The 26495-nt window shown below is 38.9% G+C and overlaps 1 protein-coding gene across 2 annotated transcripts in view; it reads left to right on the top strand.

Moving 5' to 3' along the window:
- kcna4 (potassium voltage-gated channel, shaker-related subfamily, member 4) overlaps positions 1-24760 on the top strand; it is a 66412-nt gene extending 41652 nt beyond the window's left edge. For both annotated transcript variants that reach the window (XR_011978511.1, XM_072671049.1), the window contains one exon: positions 17942-24760. The gene's annotated coding sequence lies outside the window, so the exon portion shown is untranslated. The remainder of the gene's footprint in view (positions 1-17941) is intronic.
- Positions 24761-26495: the final 1735 nt, after the last annotated feature.

Genomic DNA, 26495 nt, shown 5'->3' with positions numbered 1-26495 from the left:
ATGGAATTTGCAGATGAATTATGGTTAAGGTTAATTCCTCTTCAGATCATAGCAGACTGACTCAGCTGAGAGCTGAACACAGTACTTACTGTGCTCTGTTTAAACTGTGGCTAAGATCTTCTCAGATCTTAAACTGATGTTAAAAGTAAAAATTACTTCATTTAAATATGATTTTTGATATGAGTTTTGTCTTCAGCTTACTTAAACTTGCCAAGAACTGTGTTGGGGTTTTATGAGTGATTTTATCTCAAATAGTTGCAAAATCTGAAAAATAAAATAGTAATAGTAATTGTTTTGTTTAGTTTTGTCAAGACAAATGTGACATGTTTTAAGGTAAATGCTTAATAATGTTTATGGCCAGAACTGAGCTTACATAGGAGTATATTACATTTGTCTGCCAGGTGGCACAGTGCAGAAATCCAGTTAATTCCAAAGGGTTCACTTACTTTTTTAAATCCTTTATTCCTTACAGACTGTAATGACTGAAAAACAGACTGAAAATTAGTTTTAGGAAGTAATACAATGCACCCTTACCATCACAACCAGCTTTGTGTAATTATTGATGGTGCAGTTGATGGTGCAGATGACATTTATAACTTATTTTTAGGACAAAAACTTGGACACTTCTTAACATCTAGTATATACTGCTCTTTGAATACATGAAAATAATGTGAGCATTCATTTTTTTATATTTGGTGTATAAATAGTAATAACTCTACTTCGAAATTATTCATTTTTCCATATGTCAAAATGTCACTCTTCTCTCATGACTGACATGTGCTCCCCTGTCAGTCTTTGTATTCATGGTTAGGACATAAACATTCATGACTGAATTCCGAGGGAAGGATCATTCCCCAAACATATCCTCCAAGTCCTCAAGCTCCATTGATATCACCACTTCTCTTTGTGCCACATTCCAGCCCATCTACTGCCTTTCTTCAATCCATCACCACTCCGATGGGGGGCCAGGTTCACATGCAGATCACAAGAAAGGCAACCCGGACTCCAAGGCAAAAATTATTATCTGAGTCCACCATCCCGTTCCATCTCAGAGTGCTGTCAGTCTTTGTTTCCATGGTTACGACATAAGACAGTATTTTCTTTAAAAAAAATCCTCCATCGGCTGTTGCGGTAATAATGGTAATGATGGGAACAGTAAAATATTTTTCAAGAAATATGCAAAATGTGGATGTGTATTTTTGGAATTACTTTTTATATCATTTTATTAAAGCAGAGACATTTCAAAATGTAGGTTGGGAATATGATTAAAACATAGAATAATAATACTACTAATAATAATAATATAAAAATGTAATACTAATTGATTATAATGCGTATTTGTGGTGCAATAAAAAAAAAGAAATATATATATATATATATATATATATATATATATATATATATATATATATATATATATATATATATATATATTAATACTGAAACCTGAATTTTGTAATAAAGCATTTCTAACCTGAATTTATAATCTGAGGACATAAAAGTTCTCCTAATGGAAAAAAACACTCATATATTGCATTCAAGTGGCAACCTTGTACATGGTTAAATGTAGGTCTAGTATATGCAAGAGATTGCTTTGCATGAACTACCTCCCTGTTTTGTTGGTACTTCAACTGACTCTGCTCCATTGGTGGGACAATTTAGGACGTTGTCAGAAACTGTGACCCTATACAGCGGCGAAGTGGCCACTATAGCATATGATTTGGTTTAAGAAAGGCATTTAATTCTATTGTAATGAAGGAGCTCTAATGATGTCCCATCAACCTAATCTACGCTAGTGTCTCATGCTGGCCCAAAGGATCTCAGCTGCGCAGCCTGCAAACTACTTTGCAGTTTTTCCTCTGTTTATTCAGAATGTCATTTTTTCCCCTCCTCTGGCAGATTCTGGGCTCTTCCAGCGAGATTTAATGCATAATGAAATATCAAACCGCATGCTGTACAACATTGGAGGTTGTCTACTTCATAACAGCCACTTGATATCTACCACTGTGCAGCCAGCTGTAGTGTGTCTCTCCTCAGCTTCTTTCCTTTTTTTTTTTTGTAGCAGCAGCGGCAGCAGTTTAGTAGACTGTAATACTGAGAGGTTGGTAAAATAGTATAAATGCATACACAGGTAAAAGCTTTTTTTATTTGATATGCTTAATGGCTGAAATAGAAGTAAAAGTAGCTTTGCATAAAATAAGCATAGTATAAGTACAGGAACAGGAGGAGGAGGCAAATACTTACCCAAAAATATATAGTTGAGTTGAAGTTAATGTGATACCTGAAGAGCTTGGAAATATACCAAATCATAGCATTTTCAATTCCATGTATTTTTCAGAATTTCAGAATAATTCAATGGAACAAATGGAAATCATTCAGTGTGGCTTTTTGTGTGAAATGCTCTGTTGTAAAGAAATTTGCAGAGTTAAACTTGTTCACGGTGGTGATGTTGGGAACAAGATGTCTGAGGTGTTTAAGTCAAACAAATTGTTACAGTTATGATACCTGATGTCTGAGATATGGTTTTGCTGTAGTTTTACAATAAGATCTTAGTGTAAAACATAATTTTATGCCCTTTTTTACCCAATTGAGAAGGCCAATTACCCAATCCACGTTCACGTTCATCCTCTGTTACTTGTGAACCCAGCTCCTGCCACTTTTTTTACATTTGATGCAGCATCGCTTGGCAGCTAGTGCACTCAGAAGATAAGCACCGGGTCCCCAGTTCTGAAACAGCAGCTAACAGACACCTGTGCTGACCAACATCACACAAGGAGCGATGTGGGGAGGCTGTGCCATCAACCCACCCCTGACAGAACAAGGCCAGTTGTGCTCTCTCGGACTCTGGCTGCTGATGGCCAGCAGCATGACCCAGGATTTGAACCAGCAAACCTGGTTCAAAATGGTGTTAGGCAAAATAGTCCCTAAAAACATACATCATTTCTACTATTTTACCATTGTCGGCATTTCCTATTCAACATTACCAGACATATGTAGGTTGACTGTGTTCTGGATAGTTAATACCAGGGCTATATTTGTATGGAGTGCATTGCAATGCCTATCACCACCACTCTAAAGAAATCAAAGTCTGTAAGTTTCTCTACAATAAACCAATACCGCTCGGCATGGCCGTGTTTATATCTCTAGGACTTAATTACGGAGACGTTTAGAAAAATAGGTGGAATTCTGAGTACTGAGTAATTATAGCTACAGTATTTACACATTTAACATCTGTGCATAATTAGCAGATTGAGATCAAATATCTTTTGAAAACAAACCATGGTATTAAATAAAATGATAAAGCACTAATATGTGAGATATGAGGAACAGCAAAGCACTCTATTAGATTTTTTAAAATTAAATAAAACCCAAATTAAGGAATTATGCATAAATTACTATTAAGTGATTTTTTAAAAATAACAAATATACTACAGTAGAATTAAAAATATCTTAATTTCTACTCAGAACAGTACAAATCCATCAAAACTGTACTTAAATGCATGTAACTGACTAACCGCAATTACTTACCACCCACATCTGGTAATATTAAAGCTTTGCTGAAGTATTAGGTGTAGGAATTGGCTATTATGCATTATGGCTCCATTCTTTGTCTTGCTCAGTGGAAAGCCAGGGCATTTTCTCATGGCTGTTGGGGAGGACGTAATTGGCATTAGCTGCGGACCGTCTGGCGCATTAGAGCTGCTCCAGTCTGATTGGGATGAAGGTCATCAACAGCATAAAAACCAGCGCAGGAAGAGAGATGGCAATGGGCACGGAGATGACTGCTGAGATCAGTCGTGTAGCAGATGCGTCCGTGTGATCGATGAGGCCAAACGCATGCCATAAATCTCCGCCATAGCGAAATGAAGTCCCGGGCACAACTGACATACTTACTACTCTGCTTTAGCTCTCTGACAGGCCTCCGCCATCCCCAATCACATATTGGCATTTGGCTAAATCACAAACAGGTTGGCAGGGGCTCAGATTCAGACATGCTGGCATTTAAGGCAAGTTTGATTGAACTCTGGAGAATATCTCATTGGACTCATGATCGCGGGCTTTCAGTAGACTTATGGATGGTCTGCTGAAGAGATATGCTGTAATATTACAGAGTGATACATCAAGTAGGATTGATCACTTACATTGGTCTGTCTTACAGACATGCAGTAAATATTCGGAAGTTTGTAATCGTAGACATGATAGTCTATAAACCTGTGGGACACCTCTGTTTGTTTACAGTACACTTAGTTTTTACACCTAGTTGGTTTGATAAAAACCGCAGCCGAATTTGTCACATTGTATCTTGTATCTGTATTTGTTGGGGTTGGTTTCACACTGCAGTGGCTAAAGGGCACTAAATGCTATTTGCCAAAATGCTATTTTTCAAACTTTCAGTAACCTACTATTAAAAAAACGTAATGTCTCTCACTCATACTGTTTATATTCTAGATGAAAATGCAAGAACGGATTACTCTAAGCTGGACCCCTGAAATGAGAACTTAAGGAATGAAGATTGGGTCTAAAACTGTCTGTCTCTCCCTCTGTATGTGCCTATATTTCTGCTGTCTGTGCAGTTTTGGGTGAGTGGGGATCAACAGCCTGTTAGGGCACATGAATATAGCCCAAGTGCACCACTGTAGCCTAACTGGGGCCCATAAATATAGCCCAACTGGGGTGCACAACTGTAGCCTAAATGGAGGCCATTAATAAAGCCCAACTGGGGACCACAACTGTGGCCTAACTGGAGGCCATTAATATAGCCCAACTGGGAACCACAACTGTGGCCTAACTGGAGGCCATTAATATAGCCCAACTGGTGACCACAACTGTAGCCTAACTGGGGGCCATTAATATATTGGGTCCTCTGAGTATAGCCTAACTGCTGCCCATTAATATAGCCCAACTGGAGACCACAATTGTAGCCCGACTGGGGCCCACAACTGTAGTTTTAAATATACTCATACATGAGGTAGGTACACTGATACCTAGCCTATTCATGTCACTTCCAATATGATTTCACATACACACTCAATTAGTTAAGAGAACAGCATTCAAGCAATGTTGTGATTGGATTTTGGGGTGAAACATCTCAAAGTAGTAAGTGTACACCAGTTAATAACTAAAGCGGCCAGTGATATCCTTATTTGGCACTATGTAGCCTCACGCGTTGCTGTAAATTCCTTTCTTGTGTTGTGAGCTTGGCATGGTGGAGAAGCTTGTGCGTCACAGAAGCCTGATGAAAGCTTTGCTGCAGAGAAGTGTGGTACATCCAGCCATACTGGATTAGTTTCACTTAAGGGTCCAGACAAATGATAGCACATTGATCCAGTGGTTCAGTGATTTATTTTCTTCTTCTTTTCTTTAACATGGAAAAAATATAACATTTTATTAAAGGTGTATCTTCTTATTAATGCAACATGCTAATATGCCTTATTTTATTTGTCCATAAATGTACAAGCCTGATGAAAAAGCTTGCGACAGCAGCAATCTAAAGATGAGCGAGCATTTCTGCCCCCACTTTGCGGACAGTCTTGTTTGGCAAGGACCCTTCCATGCTGTCCCTTGAAGGATAGAAGATTACAGCAGTCACACCTCTTGCTTTTTATTCCTTGCCCTTAATTTGAAGTCATTAAAGTTCCTTGGAGCAGTGCCACTAACAAGGTTTCTTAATGTCATATTTTAAATGCTGACCTTTGGGTCACCTTACTGCCACAAGAACGTGTTTGAGAATTACCCCTTAAGCATTGGCTAAAAGTGGAGTTTAATCATGTCGTAAAAACCAGATGCAGATTTAAAAGTCCAGCCTTCAGCGGAACTTTGACCTCTCGAGCGTAAACTAATGTGTTTTCCTTTTTGCTCGGAATAGGATCCAAATTTGACAGAAGACAGGAGACAGGAGAAGCAAACACTCGCAATGTGGTTGCATTTACATCGGACTCAGGCCTTCTTGTAAGAAATTCAGATTACATATTGGACGACAGAACTTTCCAAGTTTTCTTAACATAAAACATCAATTTATTCCTGAAGTACTTTTGTTGTAAGTTGTTTTTGCAGCATTGCAGGAGCTTTCTGTCCCTAAACCTTCGACAGGCAGTGTATATCTAAAGTCAGATATTTTGCTAAAATCTGTCTGACAAGCTGTGAAAATATGCATAATGCAGATTTAGTGAAGTTATTTTATTGCATATTTCAGATGATTTCTCATGTGATTTCTTAGTAATGTTAGCTAAATTGTTAATACCCCCCAATTAATTTCCATCTGCTGCAGTGCCGTCAAATGCCAGCACAGATGTTTCTGACTCTCAGTACTGAGGGGTTTTGCTTAATGTTTTCCTTTTCACATCCAAATTGTGGTACCCATCCATTCCAACTCACTATGTTAACAAAGAGGTCACAGTTTAGTCTAATAGTGCCCAGTGGAAGGTCTGCGGATGCTTGGATGATTAACAACCTCTCTATCTAATGAAACTCAGTTGACAGTAGTGCCTCAAATAGTTTATTTGGCAATTCCATAGAAGAACCACTTTTGGTTCCATAAAGAACCATATAAGTAAAAGAGATGTAAGCAACCATTACCCAGATAACATGCCCATGTGGTGCCAACTCGGCACCAGAAGGTTTTGTACTCAGGTTCCATATGGGTTGCACACTGCACATGAGGCGTATATGGGACCCTTGTTACATTAAGGTAGGCTTTAACAACAGGGCTCATTTGGGAAGCCCAACTGGGTTCTAGTAATGACACATGTACAAACTTACTTAGAGTCCATGCCCACCTGGAACCCACCTAGCACGTGTTTCACCCATGTGAGCCCCACAAGAGCTTGTTTGCTGGGTAGTCTTCTAATTTGAGTCTTCTAATTAGGCTGGTCAAAAAGCCCCATATAAAGTATTAAAACAGTTCTCTGGCATGATGCCATAGTTCCATAATGACCCTTTAAAGATTTTCTGGCCATGTATTTGTTTGATTGTCACTCTTTTTTCAATTATGTGATTTTTTTCATTAACTCAAAACAATTGTGTATGAATACATTTATGATACACTATCAAAGTAGGGCATTTTGAAGCTAATACCACAGAAGAACAACTTAATGAATGAATGATTTAAAAAAAAAAATCCTTTTGATAAAAGTGAGCGTAAAGACCCTTAATAAAGTTTGAAGAACCTCCACATAATGTAAGGGTTCTCCACCAACAAAACCTAAACGTATCTCAGAACTATACCATGTAGAACCCTTTATTAGTAAGATTAGTGTAGGACTAGGGAACAGTTAAGTTAGCCATTAATATGCAGTAGGTGGTGGCTAAATTTAACATTAGCTGAAGATCTCAAACCCATCTGCAAAGGATTACTGAACTACCACAAACGTCCACAAACCATTTGTCAGTGTGGCCACTGACGTTCCATCAATTGCGCCCTATCAATAAAGCTGACAGTCCTGTCAAACAGTGAGATACTTTAACAAAAGCACCGTCACACTGTTGCACAAATATGGCTGCATGGCTCCTGCGATCTTGCTGTTAAAATGTCAGATTCTCAGATGTTGTCCTGGTGGGCTAAAGTCTGCGGAGAAGTCTAATGATACAGGATTACGCTATGGGGATATCTGATATAGTAACAGTATTATTTATAATTGCGGTTTATAAAAATGGTTTGCTGTCAAAGGCATGGCTCTCAAAGGAGACAATGAGTGGGTCTTTGGTTGGATATCAATAATTGTTTGACAGAGCATGGCAGTTCAAGTCTCAGTCTTTATTGTCTCTCAGAGAGCTGCGGTGCACCGCTGGCTTCATGTGCTATCGATCAGCTTTTCCAGGGTTGATCAGGGTTCCTCTGGTGCTGGAAAACCTGAGAAAGTCAGTGAATTTTCAGAGCTCATCTTTGAATGGTAAACAAAATGGTTAAAGGTTTTGGAAACTTTACAAAGTTTTAGTTTCTTGTCTCTGGTGAGAGAAGAAAAATGATGCATACATTTCTTCTTAAAATCCACTTACCTGGGCTCTGAATGGTTCAAGGGTCTAATGCACTGCCACTATGGCTCAGGGGTCGCAAGTTCAAATCCTGAGCCATTGTTGCCTTGCCATCAGTGGCTGGAGTCTGAGAGAGCAGAATTGGCTGCTCTCTCTCTGGGTGGGTAGATGGCATTTTTTCCCCTTTTCACTCTTAAGTGATGTTGGTCGGCACAGGCGTCTGTTAGCTGGTACAGTGGAGCTGAGGTGGAGCTGGGAACCCAGTGATGTCCTCTGAATGTGTTGGCTGCCTGGCGACGCTGCATTGGTGGTGGAGGTGATGGCTGGCTTCACATGTGTCGGAGTAGACATGTTAGGGAGCATTGCTAGTGCTGGGGGAGCTACAAATCATGAAGTCATGACGGTTTAAAATAGACCTATTTTTGTTGTGATTTTGAAGTCTTTGAAAGAGTGTGGAAACACATCTGTCTCAGGTCCATTCAGTAGAAAGGAGGACAGACGGGACACTCTGTACAGTAAGTCTGTGGAGATGCTGTACTCTTGGCCTGGATGTGTTTGTATCTCACTGTTGGGGCGGAGGAGGGCGTCCTCACTTTAATGATGTTCGGTTGCCTTGGCCCGGGCAAAGCGGGATTTAGCTAATCGGCGCTGACGGTCCGCCGGGGAGTCAGATGACTCAGGGGCACGTTGGGCACACGTGCCTCTGGAGTGCATCCTCCTCACTGCCTTTCCCAATCAGAAACACGGCTGAGGATGCTGCCGCAAATATTTACTCAATGCCCCACGTCATAAAGGCCTGGAGATAAGACAATCTGAGAGCGAAAGAGAGAAAGAGAAAAAGAGAAAGAGAGAAGGATGATGGCAGCCGTGTGGGCAATCAGGCGTGTCTGAGAAGGATGCATCACTGAGAATTCAGAATAGATCAACAATGATAAATGATGTGGATATTTGCGGCGGACATTTTGAAATTGCCTTGTCTGAGGGTGTGTGTAGAGGTCTTCTGGTAAATGTGCTGTCTGAAGTGTTGATGGCAGAAAAAAAAAAAAAAAAAAAAAAAAAAAGGACAGATGGATTTTTGGCAAATATTCTGTATCTTTGATCCATTTAAAAGCTGAATTGTTGCTTCTTTTTTTGTATTATTTAAACATAATTACATAACTTGATCAATTACGTACATACATACATACATGTCACATGGTAAATATCGTTTTTGGTCTAAATACCAGTTTTTTCTTTCTGCAAAAAAGACACTTCTGTCATTATTTAAATATGTTGTTTTGTAATTAACAAATGATCAGAAAAATGCATGACTAATTTTTCATAAGCTAATAAATGGTTATCCAAGTTATTTAATCTAATACTAATGTATCATCCCACACAAACATGGTAAATATTTAAACTGCCACACTGCTCACTATAGAGCACTATTCAGTATATTAACACTATTTACTATAGAGCACTATTCAGTATATTAACACTATTTACTATAGAGCACTATTCAGTGTATTAACACTATTTACTACAGAGCCCTATTCAGTTTATTAACACTATTTACTATAGAGCACTATTCAGTTTATTAACACTATTTACTACAGAGCACTATTCGCTATAGAGCACTATTCAGTTTATTAACACTATTTACTATAGAGCACTATTCACTATAGAGCACTATTCAGTATATTAACACTATTTACTACAGAGCCCTATTCAGTTTATTAACACTATTTACTATAGAGCACTATTCATTATATTAACACTATTCACTATAGAGCACTATTCAGTATATTAACACTATTTACTATTGAGCACTATTCAGTATATTAACACTGTTCACTATAGAACACTATTCAGTGTATTAACACTATTTACTATAGAGCACTATTCAGTATATTAACACTGTTCACTATAGAGCACTATTCAGTGTATTAACACTATTTACTATAGAGCACTATTTACTATAGAGCTCTATTCAGTGTATTAACACTATTTACTATAGAGCACTATTTACTATAGAGCACTATTCAGTGTATTAACACTATTTACTACAGAGCACTATTCAGTATATTAACACTATTCACTATAGAGCACTATTCTATATATTACACTGTTCACTATAGAGCACTATTCAGTATATTAACACTTTACTATAGAGCACTATTCAGTATATTAACACTATTTACTATAGAGCACTATTCACTATAGAGCACTATTCAGTATATTAACACTGTTTACTATAGAGCACTATTCAGTATATTAACACTATTTACTATAGAGCACTATTCAGTATATTAACACTGTTTACTATAGAACACTATTCAGTATATTAACACTATTCACTATAGAGCACTATTCACTATAGAGCACTATTCAGTATATTAACACTATTCACTATAGAGCACTATTCAGTATAGAGCACTATTCAGTGTATTAACACTATTTACTACAGAGCACTATTCAGTATATTAACGCTGTTTACTATAGAGCACTATTCAGTATATTAACACTATTTACTATAGAGCACTATTCAGTATATTAACACTGTTTACTATAGAACACTATTCAGTATATTAACACTATTCACTATAGAGCACTATTCACTATAGAGCACTATTCAGTATATTAACACTATTTACTATAGAGCACTATTCAGTATAGAGCACTATTCAGTGTATTAACACTATTTACTACAGAGCACTATTCAGTATATTAACACTATTCACTATAGAGCACTATTCAGTATAGAGCACTATTCAGTATATTAACACTGTTCACTATAGAGCACTATTCAGTATATTAACACTGTTCACTATAGAGCACTATTCAGTATATTAACACTATTCACTATAGAGCACTATTCAGTAGCACTACTAAAAAATTAGCAGCACACAGATGTGTGCATTTTACCAAGTCTTCAAAAAATAGCCATAGATAAATGTTCTGGTCACTTTCCTGAAGTAATGGAGGCCGCTTGAACGAGCTAAAGAGGTAATTAGCTAACGCTAATGATTTTGGTCCTCATTTTAAGGAGTCCTCAACTCTGAAGCAGCTGTGAAAGCAAACAATGAGAGAGTGTCAGTTGAAGCTTAATTTAAAGCTTTGTCAACAGAAAAACCTAACTTGTGAATTCCATGTGGACTTTACTGTGCTGTGGTCTTTGTGGCCACTAAGCTTAGCCTGGTTGTTTGAGAGCTGAAAGCAGTTCACACACTGGATAAAACTGCTTTCAGCTCTAAAACAATCAGGCTAAGCTAAACAGCAGAAAGACCACTTAGCGTAGCCCGATTGTTTCAGAGCTGAAAGCAGTTTCTGAATGGAGCAATGTCTGAACCTCACAGTCTGTTCTTTCTGTGAGTATGATATCTGTAACACTGAGCATGTTCAACCATTTACATTTAGGGCATTTAGTTACCCAGAGCAATTTACAAGGGTACTTGTATTACAGAGGTGGGCCAATGTAGTGTTCAGAGTCTTGCCCAAGGCCTTGAATAGCGCAGCAAAGTCACCCAGAATGGGAACCGAACCCCAGTCTTCCACATGGTCTGCTCACTAGCAGATAGTGGTATTGGTCCATTGCACCACACAAACCACCAACCAACCCACCGCTGCAGCTAAACACCCGCATGTCAGCTGCACTATGGCTTGCATTAAATGAGTTTTTACAGTTACTGAGTTTTCACTGTTACCACAGCAGTTCCAGCCAGACAATTTAGACTAGTTACAGATACATACCCTTCTTTTTAGCCACGTTACCATTGCATCATAAACAGTGCACTTACACCCAGGCAGTCGTTTTTCATTGTAGCAATGTATAGTTCAGCATAGCAGTTAGTCCCCTAAAACCTTGTAACCTTGCGCATCTAGAGCAGAAGTGCACACTACGTGGCGGCCGTTGTTGAGGACTAGCTAATCTTTAAAAGAACGTTATCAGCCCTATTAAAACAACAATTTCACTGAATTGTTGGCTTGTAAATGTTCACCTGTGATGTGGTGACCACCATCAACTCTCATTACTCTTACCATCACTACTATGATTATATTTAACATATAAGTTATACCACACCATGATTATTGTGATTATCATATTTTAATATTCTGATTATGTTGCAGGCCTGAGCAGTACAACAGTCTTATGCAGTAGTTTGATGACTTAAATTATCATACAATAATTTATCAATAATTTATAAATAGTTCTGATCAGAGGAGGATGGGTCCCCCTTGTGAGTCTTGGTTCCTCCCAGTGTTCCTTCCTCCAGCTCTGAGAGAGTTGTTGCTTGCTGGGGGTCTTAGGTCTTAGGTCATGTCTTCTCATGTTGTTCATTTCTTGTCTTTTTACTGATTACTGATTCTGTAAAGCCGCTTCATGCTTCAAGGCGCTATACAAGTAAATTTCATTTGATTTGAGTATTTCTGAGTATTACTCAGTATCCATGCACATGCTTAATTACAGTTTCCAGTTATATAACAGCATTTAAGAACATATTTTATATTTCTCATTAAGTTGGAGAATTATTAGGTCATGTGCCCATTGGCAGTGCTGTGTTGACTCAACATGCTTTAACTGCTTTGCTGTACCAGTCCAGAATTCTGCTTTAAAAGGCCTCTACGTGTTTTAGAGTCTTTACAGTCTTTCCTTTACATACGAATGTAAAGACATCATCATTTTCTGATCAAACACAGCCTAACGTTATACTTTTAAATGTCAAACAAAAGGAACACAGTTCAGGACATTATCTTTGAGATCTTTCCTCTGTTTCTCTGCCTCTTCTCACTCAGTCCCACCCTCAGGTAGGTGTGTCTACTACTCACTCTTATTTGATCTCACTTATCAGCTGCTGCCTTTATTGTATGTCTTTTGGCTTTTGTCCTCTGACCGCTGAGGTGGACATAGAGATTTTTTTCATGACATTGTCAACCTCTGCTGTCTTCAGCTTGCTGTTAACAGCTCGCACACAGACCCTGAGTGCTAGTGAGCTAAAATTAGCCTCAAAATGAGACAGCTCAGAAAAACAAAAATTGGCTGCAATTACCACAGAAATCCTTATTGGGTCATGTTTTGACTCACCCTGTGCCAGGAAAATATGAATATCGTTTAGAGTGAGGGAGCGAGGGGGAAAGGCAGTGAGAGAGCTGGTGAGTGAAGAATGGTGAAAGGGAAAGAAAGAGCGAGAGAGCGAAATAGGGAGAGAGAGGCAGAGAACAGAAAAAGAGCTAGAAAAAAGGACATTATATTTTCCTTCAGTGCATACATTGTTGCTAAAGCAGAGAGAGAGAGAGAGCGAGAGAGCGAGCGAGAGAGAGAGAGAGCTACTATAAGGCTGTTTGCAGTCAATCTGCTAAGTAACAAGCTGACTCATTATATTTGGACTTGATGGGCCAATATGCTTGCTACTTTTATAAGTTCACGTTTTCAGCATATTAAATCATCTCGAGGCAGTGCTCCGTGTGCAGGGATCTCTCTGTAGCTTTATTGTTTGTTTCCAGGCATCATATGATCCAGCCATTTGAGCACTTGGCAACATGAGGGCAATAAAGCAAAGATGTTCTACTGCATATTAGTTTCATAAGCAGTGTGAAAGAATTGGACATCATGATCATCATTCCTGTAGGGCTTAAAGGAGTGTAAATGCAAATTTCCCATACATCCACACTCTGCACTTTCAGGAATTTGTTTTGTAGTGAAAAAGGCTGCGTAAACAAGATTTGTGTTCAGGCTCTTAAAAAACACCTACTGTCTTTTAAGGCGATGGCAAATAAACTTTAGACAGGGAGGTATCACATCAGGACAACTTTAAATGAGAAAAAAGAGTTTTGACTCAGGTCAAACGGGTCAGACGTTTTCCTAACTCACATTTTTGTATTTTTGTACTGTTGCTTTATAGTTTGATCACAATACAAAACATAATATTGCAATACAATAACATATTAAGAAATAATATGAGTTATTCTGAGCACTATATGCTGTTAGCAAGCTGAGGGGATTGAAGCTGGGTAAGCTTTTTGCCTTGCCTTCACTAAATTCCCCAGGTTTGGCTTTTTCTGGTAAAAATGCTCATGTTATGCTCAGGTTGTGTTTAAAACTTACTATAATATAGTAAACAGTACATGTTAAAAAAATCAAGTCACTGTATAGAGCACTATTCTAGGGAACAGAATTCGACATGGTAGTGAACAATTTCAGCCATGTTGTAATGTGTGTAAACTCAGAATTTATGGGGGGTTACCATATTGCTTCAGTGTTTTCCAGGCAAAATGTGTGCCAACATGCATGAAAAACCACCCAATATTTCAATTTCAATTTCAATAACAGCAAACCAAATTAACAAGACCTAATAATAAACTGTTAAAATTAAAAATGTACAAATCATTGATAAATTCACACATGCATGCATATATTAACTTAACTAGATTTATAGATTTTATGTGGCACAGCCAAAATGTATTCAAGGTATATTTTGAATCCATTTTGCATGATAGGACACATAACCTACGCAAAAAAAAGAATAAATAAGAATAAAGAATTATAACTATGCATACATATAAAAACATTAGATGTGTCCCAAACAGTGCGCCATTTACTAACCCCTACATTTATAAATCCAGCAAATCCAGCAAATCCATTATATAGAACAGACTTCAACAAGTAAGTGAATGATTTCAAACACGTCATTATGTGTGTGAGCTCTTTGCTGTCTGACAGCAGATTGTATTGCGTAAACAATCTGTATGTCTTTCTTTTCCTCAGAAAAGCTGGGCACGAATGTTCAAACCAAAAAATGCGATGGATTATGGATTTTCCACGTCCGTTTTGTGTACATAATTTCTACACTAAATATTACGGTGTATTGTAGGATTGTTACAGTGCTGCTTTTCAGTCTCAACAACACCATATTCTCATGAAGAGGTTGTGGTGTTTTGCCGTTTCGCCAGCTTTGACTAGGTCTTTCGTCGGTGGGCTGGGTGTTATTCAACTTTACTAATATATTACTGCATAATGTGGCAGCGGTCCATTAGGTACTGTTTCCTACCCTGAAAGAGAACAGTGCAGTATAAAAATGTGCTGTATCATCATGCAAATTATGGTTTATTAAGATGCCAAAGTTTAATTGATGAAACTTTAATTGACTAATCAGGTTTTAGCACCAACTCATGACAGCTATAATTCACACCTAACTAAAGAATGGACAGAGATGTTCACCACAACCCCCACCCCTCTCTCTCTCTCTCTCTCCCTTGTTTGAGTAGTGTAGACGCTGGCCTATAGTTATATTGGAATGGTGTAATGTGGTTGTTGTCTCCTGAGGCTGGTGGGACACAGGTTCTTGGCTCGGTGCTCCACTCCAGATGGGCTGCTGTCAGTCGTTGCATTGATTCGGCATGCCTCAGATATTAGCGGGTTCAGAGTCTTCAGAGAAAAACATAGAGAAGCTTTAATAAGGAGTGGATCTAGAAGGGGAAAGTGATTGCGCTCTGGGTGTGTGTGTGTGGGTGTGTGTTTTGGGGTTCATTCGAGGATTAAGCATATAGTACACTCATTTGCATCTTGCTGTGTGGAATTATAATAAGCTGCTCTGTTCTCGCTCAACTTTCCCTTAAGAATTATTATTACTTAGCCAACACCTAGGAGTATATTATGTATATCTGAAAGTTACAAATATCGTTTAAAGTTCTGGAGAATTACACATTTTCAAGATCTCATAATAACAAGCTGGTATCCTGAGGATGTTTTGTCATTTTGTAGTTTTCCATTAGCATCCTTATGAGCTAATTTTTGTATACAAGGAAACCTGATGATACTGGTCGAAAACTGGTCATAACGTGCTCTGTGGTTAACTAACTGCTCCACAGACTCTTCATTTGGTTCTATGTAGAGTTTTCTTATCTCTATCAGGACTGTCACTGCCATTTAAACTGCATGATATAACAGGAATTGTAGGAACATTGCTACATATATACTACATGCAGTCCAACGTTCATGTCCCTGCTTTCAGTCATACCCTGCACAAGCAAGCGCCAGTGGCTGGTATTGTTACATAATAGTGTTAAAGTACATATAAAGTAAGTTCAAGTATTACGCAATACTGTGTAAAAGTCATAGGCACCTGGGCAAGTTCCATGAAGCTAATTGTCTTGGTAGAACTAAGCCTAACAATTTCTTCTCAAGAAACACCAGCACTTACAGTTAACATCCAGAACCTAGTTTATCTAATCAATCCTATATATTAACCTCTTGAACCCTAGGCTTATTAATCAGCAATGGATCCAAGCAGAAATTATATTATGAATTATTTAACTGTTTGGTTAAACATATCTTTTTGTGGAGTCCCACAGGGTTCTATTTTAGGGCCTATGAAACTGATCTTAATTATAAAATGAATGTAGTGTGGGCTTACATAGGGGATTTTTAACCAGCATATAAAAAGTTAATATTTATGTTTATTTGTTTATTTTAATCTATTTCAGTGTTATATTTTTATATAGCCTTATTTTCATGTAACTTAACTAAATAAAATAGGCTTGTATATAACCATATTTATATTTTGACTTTATAATGGCTTTGGAATTTGAAGAGCCCAGTTACATTTAAGGAAAAATGTGTATAGAACAAACTATTCCAGCTTAGAAACATTTTTGATTACTACAGGGTGCAATAGGGAATTTTTTTAAAATGCCATTAATTTTTTTCCCATAGACAAAATGACTTAGTGCCAGTGTCCTTATTGACCTATCCATGCTCTGCCAACAAATGCATTCTTTTGCTGCAACTGTAGGTTGTACCAGCTTTACAGAGCAGCGGCAAGGGTACGTTGGAGTTTATATTCATTACATAACGTTGAGTTTGCAGTAGGGATGTCTTAATCCAGTTTTCCTGCCTTTAGATACGAGGACCTTAATGCGGACTGTCAGACAATACAGATCTACTGATCTGATACAGTAACATAATTATCAGTTATCAATTATTTTGTTTATACATTTGAAGTTTGTACTAGTTAACTATTTAATAGCGTTATGAATGTGCTGGGATTTAATTATTCTCTGATGTGCACCCAGTAGACCTCATTTTTATAACCTTCACTTATAGTATTTAATGTTGGTTTAAAAAAAGAAAAGACAATGCAACACTGCTACTAGAAAAAAAGGGGTATTCGTTTCTTAGGCACTCGTATTTCAGGAGTGAAAGGAGTAGGATTGAGTTGGGCGGTATAATTATTCAAAAAGATTGACAGTATCTCAAAGCGAGGATGGTATTTAGAAATGACAACGTATCTGATGTGTCAATTTTCTGCTGTGTGTCTATCTAGTACAGGGCCAAATAAGCTCATTTCCCCATGTACATTTAAGATGTCCATAGGGTGGGGGACACTGTTAAGCTCACTGAAAACGGGGGGAGGGAAAAACAAGCCCACTGTTCTTGAGAGTTTAGTGACATGCAGAGTTCGATTGAAAGGGAGAGCAGGCAAACCTGGATGAACCAGTCTAATATATGTGGCTGAAAACGTTTGAAAAAATAGCTGGAACACGGCCTGTGTTGAGGTGTTTAGCCTGCTAGCTAGCTTATCCATCATGAGTTCAAGCATTTCAGAACCTATATTCGCTTCTCTGTTTCTCTCAACACCAGTCGCTCAACATTTTTTTATCGTCCCTAGTTTGCAGTTTGAAAAGCTACACCCTGCAAGTGTTCACTCAGCTATGTGAGAAAAACTACACCTGATCAACAGTGTGACCTTTCACACATTTAAATATTACAAAAAATGTAATTTGACATGACTGTCCCACAAGTGTTGCACTCTACACTGTCTTATTAGTTTGAATGAGACTTGCATGCAAACATTCTGCAAAGCTTGTCCAACCTGGCAACAGTTGCTATGAAAGAAAGTGTTTGTGGGTAAGACCTGAATATGTGAAAATGGGCATGACACTGTGAATGCACTTGCATTTGACTAAGCAACATTTACCTGTGTTCCATTTACAGCACTGCGTATGTTGACCGCGAGGGACTGACCCGTTACTGAACAGATCTCCAAAGCAAAGGATCCGTCACGGCTACCCGTTGGCGTAGGCATCGGAGTGGACCCGGACCCAGCTCTTAGTAACCAAAAGACCTGATGATGTCCTTCCCTGGAGCGACCACTGCTGGACAGCAGAGGAGAGTGTGGACACTGCTTGCTCTCCCACCACCAGTAAGACAGGAAGTCTATCGACAACAAGCCAGGCGTCAATCACTTTTTAAGTCCCGCCCCTAATGAATGCCTTAAAGACACAGTACACTACATCTCTGCGCCGAGGGATACAGAGTAGGAGACTTCTTTAAAGAAAAAAAAAGCTTGACTTTTTTTTTACCTTTTTTTTTTTTTTCTTTATGTGTGAACCTGTGTCTTGTATGAAACAGATGTGAATATTTTAATATAATAGAGAAATATTTGTTTGGTTGTAATATGGACACTTGATTCCGTTGGGTGGGCTTGGTGAGAGATTGGCGAAGCGGGTATGAGGCCGTGCTCTCTGTCTGCAGCGTCTAGTTTTTTTATCTCCTCCTTCTGTTTCGACCCAAACTGTGGGCTGGAAGGGCGAGAGCTGGCAAGCAGACTGCCTGATGTCAGCTTGGAGTCGTCCCAGGGCCTTTTATTAGCAGTGTGTTCATGCAGGATCAAAACCCATACCACTTCTCTCGCCACCAGACTTAGCATCAAGCCACTGCTGTCAGAGGAAGCGCCAATTACAAAATCCTTAGGAGGCTGTTCTGGTCCAGTTAAGTTCGAGTTGTTTAGAGTCAATGTTGAGTATTTCACATCGGTACGTGTTGCTAGTCTTGCTAGCTGCCAAGTAAAGTCAAATGTCACGAAAAAGACTATAGAAAAAGGCTCTACAGGGTTTCTTCCTCAGAAAGACTGGGACAGCTGTCTACCAGGCGTCATTCTTGGACTTGTGCCTAATGTTCAGGTTCAGTAGACGTATACAAAACAAATATCTCCCTTCTATCATCGTATGCAAGCATAATCCGTGCCACGTAGTCCAGTCGGCAGGAGTATGAACCATTGGCCTGGCAACAATTACTATACACAGTGCAGTGTGATAATCAGTACCATTTGGTGTTATGATGTGATAGGTGACCCAGCTGTCTGACAGGGTGGATTGTCCATTAGCCAGCACTTAGCAAATATGCATATAAGTAGGGTCAGATTAGGCAAACAACAGGCAACCTATCTTAAAGCTTAAATTAAGAGTGTAATTCCACATTTGTAAATGATAGCAGTGAAAAATTGCAGCCTTGCAAAGAGATGAAGCAGCATAATGTATAGTCAAACTCCTTAGAATTAGTGGTGCACTGAGTTTACTTATATTAAACGTGTGCCTAATTTCCCAGTGTATAATACATGTTGGCACCCTTTGTCTAAATGGTCGAAGAGGCACTGGCTATTATTTCATTTCATGTGAATAACAATTAAAAAATAGCATTTTTGAAATCATAAAGGAACCCCTGTGAAACCCCAGGACCCCATGTAAATGCAGTAAACTTATGTCTAGATAAGCACAAATCCAGTCAGACTTATAACATTACAGCACATTTTAACAGTCTGTTGGTGTCTTTAGATATTAGATATTTTGAAAGTAAGTAATAAATAAAAAAATGTCTGAAAGATTACTGTAGTAGATAGAATTCTCCTTGCTAAATTTCAGGCAGCTGTGGTTGTTACAGTGTGTTTCAAAGGGATGCCACTTTAAGTTTAGGAAGGTTAATAAAAAAATTGAAAAAGTTGCTAGATCAAACTAATAAAAAAACTAGCTCCATTGAAAGCATCCTGTAAATGCTATAAAAGCACGTATACATGGGATTCTTCACAGGATCCTTAGTAAAGGCCATGGCAACTCAATGACCCACTCACAATAAGCTCACAATGTATGGTATTATTTTAACTATTCTAAAGAGCCCTTTTTTGCACCTTTATTTTGAAGACTGTAGTCTCGTATTACACTCACAACTGAGCTTTAACTGGTAACTACTGTGCCCGCTTGCTGTCCTGCCTAAACAGAGGCCTGCAGGCATTGGCTGTGGATATGGAGCGAAATTCTAAGCGATTAGATGAGACACTGTTCTTGGACTGCGTTTAGCGTTGTCACTTCTTACTGTCACTGCTGACTGAACTGCTCGCTTAATGCACCCAGCTCCGCCGTAGCCTGGTATAAAGACCGGGAATTCGATTCTGGTGCGTGCAAGGCTGAGGAATCAAGGCCCGACGGTTCAGCATCGCTGTAGTTGCCGAGCGCTTCCAAACTGTTTAGGCTCAAATTTAATCTGCGCTTTTATAACCCCATGCTGCACACAGTGCCCTCGCAGCCACGACAGCAAATTACAGTATCACACAGCGACAACAATAATCCCCCCTTCCCCCATAACCCCCCCATCACCCCCAAATTCTCACAAACGCACGCACACATACACATACACAAAGCCTGCACAAGGCCTGCAAAATCGCATCCTCACTTTACAAACCCTCTCTGCACGGAGGAGAGAGGCAAAGCTGCTGAGAATTTCCAAAAAGACACAAAACAGGCCTCTTAAACTTCCACACAGCTTCCCACTCCGGCTCTCTTTTCCCTGTCTTCCTTTGCCTACGTAACACATTCAGCCATGCGTGCTTGCAGTACTATCTTGCATTTACTCCCGCCCTTTCCATCTCTCCCACCCTCGCACTCTTCTCCTCATTTTCTCTCTCTCACTCTGTCCGTCTATCTCGCTCTCTCTCTGCCACAATCGCACCTGCTGGAATCAGCTCAGAATATAGATAAGCCTGTCAGAGACGTTACGTAAAAGGATGCTGTGGAGTTTTCTTAAGTGAAATATTTGAAATTATAGCTCATATCTAAAAAGATGAAGCAGCTGCTTTGTTTGTCATGAAAAAATATACATAATAACTGCATTCAATTCATCTGTATGCAAAGTACTACGGAGGTGTATTATCTATTTTTTTAAATCTAGCCTTGACTCTTATATAACCAAAGTTGAATTCAAATTCTGTTCTGTGTCGGGGACTCTCACTCTCTCTCTCTCTCTCTCGCTCTCTCTCTCTCTCTCTCTTTCTCGTTTTCACTTCTTTTCTCTTCCTTTGGAGACATAGACCTAGCGAGGGTAGACGCACATTAAATAGAACACATGTACATAAAGCAGATGTCTATTTTAACGTGTCCTATTAAGATAAATCACATGCGCCACTTGGGGAAGTTCTACTTTTTTGACTGTTAAGCATCTCCAGCACCCAAACCCCCGTGTTCCCTTCATCTCCTTGTCTTCAGACTCTGTGAACCCTCCATCCGTCTGATCTCTAGCGGTTCTCCCACAGCCAGTGAATGCTAGCTCTATCAACCAAGAACTCTCTGGCCTCTCTCGCACTTCTTTCTTTTGGTCTCTCGTTCTCATTCTCTCTCTCTCTAGTCCTTCTTTGTGTTTTGTCTTCTTTTTGATAGCTGACCAGGCTCTCTAGCAAAGGAGGTCCAGCTGAAGCTGGAAAAAACGTAGACGGAAAGGTGCCGGACGGAGCTGGACGCAGGGCAACGTGTCACGTCACATGTCGTAGAGGCGCATGTGACACAAACATGTAAATACGTGCTAGCAAGATAATGATGTCACCACGGCACGTTGCTCTGGGCTCCCATCCAACACCCCCTACCACCCCCCGAACCACAGTGGAGCCGGACAGTTTTTACACCCGACAGCGGCAAAGCTCCTTACCGATTCACGATGCAATGCGCATGACTCTCGTTGTACATCCAGTCAAGAGCCAAGAATTCCCATCAAACCACAAAATAAAAGGGTGGGTCCGCGATACAATGGACACTCGGCCAGCGCTGACTGGTCGGCTAGTTGTACCGAGGACGAGTCGCCCGGAGAAAGAGGAGAATTGGAAAATCTCTGGAGGCAGAAACGAGGCTGGTCACGTACGCTGCAGGTTTAAAGCATCTTGCTTTGTTCAGACACAGCTTCCCTCGTTCAAATGCTGTATGGGCCTGTTACTTCTGCTAAATGATTTTGTCCAATAAACAAAATAGAAGTAACCCAAATGAAGAGTCCTGGAGAAGCTTGTGCAGATGATACAACACACAATACCACCAACACAGAGAGTTACGTCTCATTCCCAGCGTTCAGTTCCCGTTATCAGCACCTCAACCTTAACAGCTTCACTTTGAAATCCAGGAATGCACTTAAAAGTTGAGGTGGCCTAAAAAGGGTTCTTTGTGAGAGGCTGTTGGAGGGCTACGATTATAGTTCCCTTAAAAAACTTTCAATGGATGGTTCCTTAGATAACTACCACTGTGTTAGTTAATAAATGGAGTCAGTTACTGTAAACTACTATTGTATAACTGTATTACTGACCGGAAAATTCTAACATATTCTATAACCCATTGCCACTTTACCTTCAGTCATATTGTAAATAAAATGACAGATATTGCCTTTATGTTTTTATACACAGTCTATTGTTACACATGAAGTTATCCTTATTCTAGGCACATCGGAAATAAAAAAAAAAAGATTTCACTAAGCATAGACTGACTTCTCAGAGTTGGACTTTTTTTTGTTGTTTTTAGTGATTTTTTTATTTCTGTAAAACCCCTGAGAACAATACTTTACCTTCAGAGTAAAAATCTATATTGAAATGAATTTATACACAAAACAGACAGTAAATTTAATACATTTGCACAATTTCTAGTTGAAAAACAAGCATCAAAAAGGTCAAACATTATTAAAATAATACTTTCAGTTTTTTCAGGCACAGCCAGACTAAATCCAGATCACTTAAATAATCATTTAAAAGAAGAATTATTATAGTTTATTCTTGATTTATTCAGGAGAATTAGGCTCATTTTCATGGCTTCAAAGTTGCGGGGCACCATTTGGCATTTGTAGAAAGTAGAATGACCCAGACATGTGAGAGTAAAGAACCTTTTTACGGTTTACAGAACCTCCACATAATGTACCAGTTTGGTATAGAGTTGCTGTAAGTCTGGTATGGAACCTTTTATAAAGGTTCCACAAATATTTTTGGTAGATGCAGAGCACCTCATAGACCTGGCTTATAACTCACTCATGTTTAGCAGTCTGAAGATTCTCATCAATGGCGCATTGTCCGTCCTCAAACAGCTTTAGTACTTCTCATCAGTGACACTGAGTGGTTGTTTTTGAAATTTTTAGGCAGTGGACTCTTAGATTAGCTCTTGTGGTTAGAGTATTAAATGGTACACCAATACACTCAAAATAAATCTGAATAAATAACTAGTGTAAGCACTTAAAAACTATAGGTTCCTGTGATCTAGATGTACGGTTCTAGAATAAAATTATTATTATATGATATTTTTATATGATTATTATATTATTATTATATGAATCATTATATGAATCATTATATGAAGTTTTTTAAACTTTTAACAGGTTCTGTAGTTGCACATTTACGGTATAAACAAATTAGTTTATAAAGAACCTGATATTGAGAGGTTCTTCTGAAGAATTGAGACCTATTGAGAGGTTTAAGAGGTTCTTCTGAAGAATTGAGACCTATTGAGAGGTTCATCTGAAGAATTGAGACCTATTGAGAGATTCATCTGAAGAATTGAGACCTATTGAGAGGTTCATCTGAAGAATTGAGACCTATTGAGAGGTTCATCTGAAGAATTGAGACCTATTCAGAGGTTTGAGAGGTTCTTCTGAAAAATTGAGACCTATCAAAAGGTTCTTCTAAAGAATTGAGACCTACTGAGAGGTTCTTCTGAAGAACTGAGACCTATTGAGAGGTTCTTCTGAGTGAAATTATGAGGCATCACACAAAGGATCCCTTTATTTTTAAGAGTGTACTATAACTCATGTCATTTCTATGGCATAGAGTGAACCATCATGACTGTAGTGCTATAACTACCTACGTGACCGTATTATATAAGCTGCTTGGTGCACTGATGAGGCAGTGATGAAGCATTTTCCACCAGTCTTAAGAGGCATTCCAAAGGGACAGAGTAATCCACAGGAGATGGTAATGCTTGGCTGCTCCCTACTCCATCTCTCCATGGTAACAGAAGCTAGGCCTATAAAGCAGCACACTGGAGAAAAAAAGATCTCTTTCAATAGCCTGATCATTTTACCCCCTCTATTATATCATATCCATCATCACCGGCCCTTGCGCGAACAATCGCAGCTGGAACTTGAGGTAGCTCAGCAACTCTCCTCCTGATCACAGAGAAGACCGCTATAGCAGATTAACACAACTGACGCAGGTTACATTTGACTGTCAACATCAAGGTGGACCTCCTTTGACGTCCTATGCACAACTCTCATGGCTGATGTTTTCTGTGTGTTGTGTCATCTCCCGAGCCTCGTCGCTAACACATAGTCTGGAAAAGGCTGAGATGCACCTGGTGCGCCCAAGCAACCAGGAAGTGTATAATATCGTTTACCAGACGTTTCTTCATGTGGGTTTAGGACAGCCTTGCCTTTTCTTTATGCATGAAGCTTTGTTTTTTGGAAAACGTGCATCCCAATTGAAGATGTGTTCGTGTTGCCCTTTTTTTGTTTTGTTTTTGTTTTATTTTATTTTTATTTTATTTTGTTTAGGTGCTGCTCTGGTATATTTGGGACCCTCAGATTTTCATTTCTTGTTTGTGTTTTATTTTCCTTTTCAGTAAACCTCATCAATCAATCTTCTGAGTTTTTCTACATTCTTATCATTTTGTAGGCAGCAATATGAGATGTGATGGAAAATGGAATTATGTGCAATGTTTAAATAAAAAAAAACATAATATATTAAATAAAAAAAAGCAAAGAAGGTGCATTTTTTGTGTTATGAATTCGTTCAATAGTCTAGTCATGGATTTTGCCAGTTAGGACTATTGCCGTGTTCACATGCAATCAGAATTCTGGCAAATGTGTTTCAGACCTGGAAGTTGCACATAAACACCCCCTCAAGCCATAAAATCTAGTGGGGATAATTTTAATGTCCGAGTTTAATATCCGGGGACATTCAACCTTTTAACATTGTGAAGAAGACAGACAGAATCAGAATTGGATGATTTCTACCAGTGCAGCCGCTGTTAATGGGTATTTTATTTATTATTATATTTAAATTTGAATCAGTAACCCATGTGCATTTAACTTACTACAGAACAAGGCTATTTATCGTTCTATCCATAGCAAACTGGCTACTCTGCTAGCGTGGTGCAAGTTGTTACATTAATGTTACATTAGCCGTCATTTTTCATGTCTCTCTGACAAAAAAGCGCTAGAACGTGACGAGCTCGTTATTCCGACTTCACAAGTAGAAAGTTCCAACTAGCACGCAAGCGCAGAATAAATCCCTATGTTGGCCACAGACACGCAGCATCTGGAAACCAGCATATTAATACATTTATTAGATATTGTCAGTCATAAGAAAGACACCATTTGACCAGTTTTACACTCGTGCTTCGCTCTTATTCCATTCATTACAGTCCATTGCGTTTTTATGCAATAACAACGTGAGAGGCATGTGTGAGATAAGAGGCCAAATTACTATTAAATAGTTTTGGTGTCATAATTTAATTCCAAGATAGTTTAATCTAATCTGGCAACATGTTCCAGCGATCAAGCTGAAAAGAGAACCAGTAAAATATTTCATTTGATCAAGGCGGTCAATACAAATTAACCCACTAAAGTCTAAGCAGGAATGTAAGCAGTGAGGACCCATTCATAACTCTTAGCAGTGGACACATGCTCACCAGTACTGTACAGTTAAATGTAGCTTACAGATGATAGGGTCAGAATTTGCTCCAACAGCATTAATCCATTGACCCAACCTGCCATGTGTCAACAGTCCAGGCTGGTGGAGGTGGGATAATGATGGGGTACTTTGGGCCTGTTCATACCAATCAATCATCACCTGAATGCTACAGCCTATTTGAGTACTGTTGTTGACCATATGCATTCTTTCATGGCCGCAATTTACCCATCTAGTAACAGCTAGTTCCAGCATGATGATGCACCATGCCACAAAGTACGTCATCTCAAACTGGTTTTATGAACATGACAGTAAGTTCAGAGTCCTTTAGAGACCTTCTCAGTGACCAGATCTGAATCCAATAGAACACATTTGGGTTTGAGATGTGGTACAGCATGAAAATGCTCCTGAAAAATCTTCAGGAATTGCATAACTTGAATAAGAATCTCTCAGGAATCTTGTGGAACCCATGCCATGAAGAGTTGAGGCTGTTTTTAGAGGAAAATGAGAAATGAGAACTTATTAGTATAGTGTTTCTAATAAAGTGCTGGGGGAGTGTAATTTATGACCATGTATGTGCATGTGTTTCTGTGTGTGGTGGCACTTTGCTGTGTCCAGAGGACAAAGGGCACCTCCATGATGGGACATTGAGTCCAGCAGGGCTGTACTTTTGACACCTGATCCACCAGTTACTCACATAAGGCTGAGTTTAAATATTTAAAATGGACGCTGCATGCGGCAATTACTGGACCATTGGACACATTCCAGATGCAGCAGCCAACTCCCACAGAACAC

This window comes from Salminus brasiliensis, chromosome 25 (genome assembly GCF_030463535.1).
Source record: "Salminus brasiliensis chromosome 25, fSalBra1.hap2, whole genome shotgun sequence".
NCBI lineage: Eukaryota > Metazoa > Chordata > Actinopteri > Characiformes > Bryconidae > Salminus > Salminus brasiliensis.
Note: the sequence above shows the minus strand (reverse complement) of the source record. Positions and strands in the feature narration are given on the sequence as shown.